The sequence below is a fragment of the Xiphophorus hellerii genome, chromosome 15, assembly GCF_003331165.1.
Source record: "Xiphophorus hellerii strain 12219 chromosome 15, Xiphophorus_hellerii-4.1, whole genome shotgun sequence".
NCBI classification, from domain to species: domain Eukaryota; kingdom Metazoa; phylum Chordata; class Actinopteri; order Cyprinodontiformes; family Poeciliidae; genus Xiphophorus; species Xiphophorus hellerii.
The window spans coordinates 13,382,145-13,389,074 of NC_045686.1; positions in this window are offsets into that span (position 1 = coordinate 13,382,145).

Genomic DNA, 6,930 nt, shown 5'->3' on the forward strand with positions numbered 1-6,930 from the left:
ACTGACGTTAAGAAGGAGAAACCGGCAGGCAGTCGTGAACAAAACAAAACGCGATCATAATGAACAGACAACCTAAACAAGCGGTTTGTCACCTGGCAACGGGCCAGTTTGTCTATTTGCCAATTCACACCCCCATTTCTTATCAGTGCGTCGTCGTTTCCTCCCAGGCTACTTTCACTTCATACCTGAAAAAAAAAGAAAAGATTTGGACATCAACACTTAACAATTGCATCAGTTTATTTCTCATGGCATTTTTTTCCTCTTTTTTTGACGAATTATGAAGGGAAATAATAAAAGAAAAACCTCATAAAATGTCAATGTATGATTTAATGTAGTTCTGTATTATTTTGTACTATTATATGTACTACTACGCTACAACATATTTTTATAGATTTCGGTGCTGATATATCAACTTTCCTTTTATAAGAGACTCTCATTTCTGATCCGGCTAAGATAACATTGAGCAATCTCTACCTTACAGATTTCCAAACCAAATTTCCTATCAGAAAATGTCTTTTGTTTGCTTTTTACATGTTCTGTTGAATTACTTTGAAATGTGTGTTGTGTGAGAAACATCATCTGGTGCAACTTGTAATTAAACGGAAAAACCAAAACCATAAAAACGTAACTTTTTATGGTTAAATGTTTGATCTGCTGCTTCACACGTTCACCTGCACTAGAGAAAGTCAGAATTCACCGGGGAGCAACTTACCAATTCAGGACAGATTTAGAACAAAAGACTAATGGAAATGCATAGAAGTACGCTTTATTTATTATAACTTCTTCAAGCATTTTGCATGTTAAGACTTGCACAACAAACCGAGACTCGTATCCTAAATTTTGATCAACATTCTACAGTTGAAAATGTACGAAAAAAAGAGAGAACTGTACATAATCGCTTGACTACGTATGCAGAAAGATTTTCAACGTGTTCACAGAAATGAGAAAATGCCTTCTTGATGTGCACGAGTGACACAATGATTTGAAGATTGAACAAGCAGAGTTTTTTTTTTAGAATTTCAATTCTACTCAAAGAAAGGCACCAAAGCGACTGAGAAAAACTGCGATGGATCTCGCCGGATGCCGGGATCTATCTATCACTTATCGGATGAGTCCTTCAAACTGTGACATGTGAGTTTTATCATGATTGGAGGATTTTCTGCAACCTTCCCTCACTTCTTTGCTTTCTTTCCCCCCCCCCCCGCCCCAAGGGGTCAACGGGTTTGCTTTGCTAATGACCCCGTCCCGTTATGACCTCATTCAGTTTGCATTGGCGGCATACTGACTCACTGTGGTGTCGGGGGAGGTGCTGACACGCCTGGAGGTGGGGGCTCCCATTGTGGATGTTCCTCACCGACAAATAAGGCATTGTTATGGATGGTTAACGGTAAATGAAGCTGGTGGGGTGTGTGTCGGGACAATGAGGGAGGGTGGGCGCCTTACAGTGTTGTCTGAGCAATATGTGGGCGGGGCTACATGCTTAAATTATGCATTTATAATGACCATGAAAAGCATGAATTTGGTTACTGACCTGTTCTTCAAGTCTTTCCTCCAGTTTTTCATTCGACTCGTTTGTCACGCCTGGATGGGGGTAAATTGCTAAACTTGTAATATGCCTCAAATTGAGCCCCTAATGTCTGCACGAAATTGTGTGCATGTGTTTAGTAAATATGTGCGTCTTGTAAAAAAAAAACATTCTTAGGTTTTATAGTATCTCTTCTCATACTATTATTTAGATCTAAATGAGTTCAAGAGTGGAGCGTCAATTAGTAATTAGTGTGTACGTGTTTGTGCGTGCTACAGCGTCCCAATGAAGAAATACCGCATGTCAGAAAAAAAACCCCATCCTTGCTCATCATAAATAGGCGATTTTTGTGTGTGAAATTGACAGAAAACACAAAATTGGAGCTTTGAATTGGTTTAATCTGCGTATCTCAACAAATGGAGTCTAAAAAAAAAAATTGCTGGCTGAGTTTTGTTTCCGGCCAAAACCAAATACCATCTATAGAAAACAGGGTACCGCGAAGTTTAGGAAGACTTTCTGTCAGCAGATGTTACAATATCAAGGCTAATTAAACAAATTCACATAAAGCTGCAAATATGCTGAAACATTGTATTAAAACGTCAAAAAAAGAAGGGAAATATCTCAAAATGGTCTGAAAAAGGTTGAGCAGAAACCCTGTTGTGTTTATGCTGCGCTACTACTGCAGCTGATACAACGAGACCCTGCGGAGGATAGTGAGGGGAGCTGAGGTCACTGTATTGTCCAGTATCTGCTCCTGCACTGTGATAGAAGAAGAGCACATCTGATCAAGTGAAAAAAAAATATATTGCCAAACAAGAAAAACATCACGGTGACAGTGGACCTTCTCCCACAGTTTCTACTTAAAAACATTCAATAGCCACCCCACTCTGCTTTTCACCTGCGATGTGCGGCTGAAAAAGCAGCTCTCCCTCCCCTCTCCCCTCTTCCTCTTCACCTCTCCTCATCCCGCTATCACATCGGACAGGGTCTACTTATAGTACCACGCTAGGGAGAGGAGAATGGGGAGAGAAAGGGTATTATGACAGCGAGGGGAGGAAAGAGAGGGAGCGACAGAAAAGAAGGGCAGACAGGGTATTATGAGCGAGAGGGATGAGAGCAGTGAAGGCATTTGGAGTCTTTATTCGCTTTCCTAAGCCTCGGGCTCTGCTCCCAATCCGATTGGTCGATACGGCCAGCCATGTAAATGAAATGCAAAGCAGAGAGACCCTGACTTCCCTTTGCCAATTTGTGGGGGCCTTTCTCTCTTTCTCCACTAATGGTTTCGTTCTTTTATCAGTCTGTCTTCCTTGCGACGTTACGCATTTCCACCTCGATATCACAGTCTGCCACCTTCAGCCGCTGATTCTTCCCTCCGCACTGTGGAATATTATGACTTGCCTTTTATTTCTAGAAAAGCTCAACTATGAGTTTCTTTAATGTTCAGTTTAAAGAATTTTAATCCAGCGAGTTATTTTAATATTTCCTGGGAAACTCCACCAGTGGTTAAGAATAGGTTCACCTGCATGTGTGCAGCAGTTTGCAGAAGCATATTTACATTCATCTTCTTCCTCTTTAAAGTGTATTAGACGGTCCTTCTGGGATCTTGCAATGTGTTTTTTTTGTGATTGCTGCAGCCTATAAAATTTCTGATTTTGCAGGACTTTTAAGAAAAAGTTGCGATCAAAGTTGCAAGTTTTTTTAAGCTTCACTCTCTTTTTTGACATAACATGGTAGTCTTACAAAAAAGATGAAATTCCTGCACACAATATAGTTAAAATCTAACATCCAAATAATATTTTCAAGCACCTTCTTGAAATAGCACCCTTAATACGAATGCAATCATGTCCTGAGAAGTTGTCAAAAATGCAAAGCAAGAATTCGATGTCGGTTGTTAAAAGTTAACATGAACATCTTAAAATGGCTTTTACAAAAAAAAAAAAGGAAAATGTTACAGCTTAGCACACACATGCTTTCATCTTGCAGGTTTGCTAGTTAGTAGGGTTTTAAGGTGATTGGTTGAAATTCTGTCGGGCGCAGTGATTGGCCAGAAAACATTCCGGCGATTGGTTAGATTCGCAAAACGTTTGTTCTGACTGGTGAAAATTGCAAGTCAGCGCAAAATTTAATGAGTGAATTTGCATTAATAGTTGCGATCGCAACATCGTAACTTCCTGGACGTGCTTATTACAACTCATAAGCACGTTCCTTTTGTTTAATGGTAAAGGGTGGACCAGGAATGTGATCCAGAGTGTCTTGCAAAAGTCTGTTTATCCTATCAACTCAAAAATATTTCAGTGATACTCTGAAATGAAACTCATTTGAATTGATTGTCTCCAGAAGAGCGGCGTTTGTAGTAAAAGTTGATTCTAAAAAGTGTATTTTTATTCATAAGAAATGTTGAAAACCATTTTGGTTTTCATTGCCCCAAAAATTATTGTCCTCATTGAACTGGTCTACAACATAAACCAACATACCAATAAAGTACATTGGTTTGTTTTGGTATTAGCCTAGAAAAATGTGAAAACATTACAAATGGTGTGAATGCTTTTGGAAAGCGTTGTATAATTAAAAGGAGCGTGTCTCTCCAGGGGTTTAAAGCTTGGCTGTGAGCTTTTGCAGTTTGGTCATTTATTTAGTCCAGAGTCTAATCAGCACCAGCAGCGTTTGCTGCTTTTACTGGATGGGAGAGGGCGACTGATGACAGCTTTAAGTGCCGACAAATGCCACAGTCTGTCCCAGATTAAAGAGGCCAGCCGCCGTAATCCCTGTAATGCTGCCAAATTGGTATTTCCTTCCTTTCCCTTTGCTGAATTGGGCATCACAGAGATTGAGAGGGTGTCAAAAGGCATTGGTCCGACTTGAATTTATCCACTCTGTATGTTCATTTAATTGGTGTTGCACCAAAACGCATTATATTCTGTAAATTATAGAAGGAAATTGCTCCAAATATTGTAAATAATGGGGAACTGTGTAACTTTGACAAGGAAACTGGCTGGTGTGATTTGTAAATAAACCGAATAAAAACCAACAGTAATAGGATGAATGAGAGGGGAAAATAAGGGGCTCAAATATTATAGAAGGACAGTAAAACAAAGCTGCATGCACAAAAAGAAAGTCCAGGAATGACAAACGGTCAGCGGTCGGTCTTATTCATGAAGTGTTCATTGTGAAAACATTGCCACCTACAGGCGGCTATGAAAAATACACAGCCTTGGGCTCCACCGTTAATGATAAACTCTAATGAAATATCAAGACAGATAATTTAGATAGTCTGAAATCATTAAACAACGACCCTCAGTATGTTTCTAGTACATAGATAGACACTGTAGCTGACAATAAAACTAAATGTTGTAAAAATTTAAAGTTCTGATTACAGCACAATCTGCTAGAATAATAATAATGATCAATGCAACATGAAAAAACACTTTTCTTGTAGCAAACATTTTAAAATGCTCATTAAATGGAATGATAAAATTGTCAAAACATGCAGAGAAGTGCTTTAGTGATCATAACTGATTCATAGCAGGAGGAAGTAACTAAGTTGGCTTTGTGGCAGAGATCAAATGCTGTTTTTGGTTAACTTTATGTCACATATAAAAATGCTTGTTACTAGTTTGTTCAAGGCTTAATTTTTGCTGTATATTTCACTTAAAAAGCTCTTTTTACTTTAATAAATAACAGGCCTGCCAACCCTTGGGTATTGTCCAGGGCTCTTGTTGACCTCCTGGTGAGTTTTTGGACCTGCTCTTGGAGTTATTTGTGTTGGTCTGGCCACTCCTGAGAAAGTTTTCAACCGTTCCATCTTTTTCTCCATATGTGGATTTTGACTCTCACTGTGATTCACTGGAGTCCCCACTAACTTTAAACATAGAGCCATCAACATACTGTAGGAAACATAGATTTTCTTTGCCTCTTGGGGAAATTCTGCGTCCATTTCACAGTGTCCAACACAGAAGAGAATGAAACCAAGTTAATCCGTCATATCGTCCAGTGGTTCTAAAATCGGTTGTGGTTTGGCGTGCCACTCCTGGATCATCGGTCAAATGCATCTTACCACACTTTGAAAACTTTCTGGAGGCGCCCCTTTACTTTAGCGAGACTCACCACAACACAACACCTCATCCTGTTCTACCTCCTACAGCCCCATCCCATCAACTCTTTCCTTGTTGGTACACCAACCATCCTCCCCCTCCATACTGCCCGCCTTCCACCCGACATCACCCTGCCAAGCTGACAGTTCCAAGCTCCGTGGAAAATGAGTCTCGTTCGCATTACAATCGTGCGGGACAGATTCCATTAGCTCTATCTGAAATTGAGCACGGGGAGCAGGGAGCGGGAGGCAACGGCACACGCCCTTATCGGAGCGAGAGGGTGAGCTCCACCGACGTCACTAATCCACCGGGCGGGATTGAGCAGGCACACACCTACAGAGGAAGACAACTTGGGTCGCGACAGAGGGAGCACTCACACTCTTTCTTTACGAGCCTCACAACAACAGGTAACACATCCCGGTGGAAGGACAACCAAACAAACAACAGAAAAGCCCACATATGCAAATATTCCACAAGCTTAACACTTCTGCAATGTAATGAAAATGAGTCAAATTTGCATCTCGGTAAAGGACATGATGAAACTGGCAGAAAACAGGCGACAGATCAGCTCCCAGCCTCTGTGAGTGTTTGTGTGTGTTCCCTGTAAGAGCGCTGGCAGGTCTGTTCCAGCGGCGCTGCTCGTGGGATTGGTGTCAGTCTGTCACTCCATGATGAAACTGAGCCTCTCGTGCTCTCTCTGTTTGATCTCCAACTCTGCTCTCTCTCACACACGCACAAACATTTCTGCCTCGCACGTGAACACGTTCCACATAAGCACACACGTGCATTTTTCAGTAACACCCCACACAAACCCCCCAGTGTCCTCCTGCTCACAGCTATTAACCCTTGACACATAAATCCAAGGGTACGTGGGTGCGTTATTAGCTGTGTGTGCAAGTGGGAGGGTGGATGGGGTTAATCTTTGTGTAGTGTGGATCTTTTCACACAAGATCACTCAATTTAAATAGAGCAAGAACACTTTGATGTCTCCGGCACTCTCCCTCCTTTCTTCGCTCTCCATCTCTCATCCCACCCCTCTAATTTGCTTCGTGTTGCCCCCCCTCTGTGGCCCAGCGATAAGGTGTAATGAGAAATGTTTTCAAAATGGCTCTCACCTTTCACGCTGTGTTAATTGAGTGTGTGCTTGATACGGCAGAAGAGGGGAGAGAAGCGCTATCGTTCCCTGACCGCTGAAGGTGCCAGCGGGATGAAAAAGGAGTTTTCCCCAAACAAGGGAAAGCGAGGCCGGAACATGCGCTTGCATCATCTGACAGCCCTCAAAGACACAAAGTAATGAGAGGATGTACCATCTTC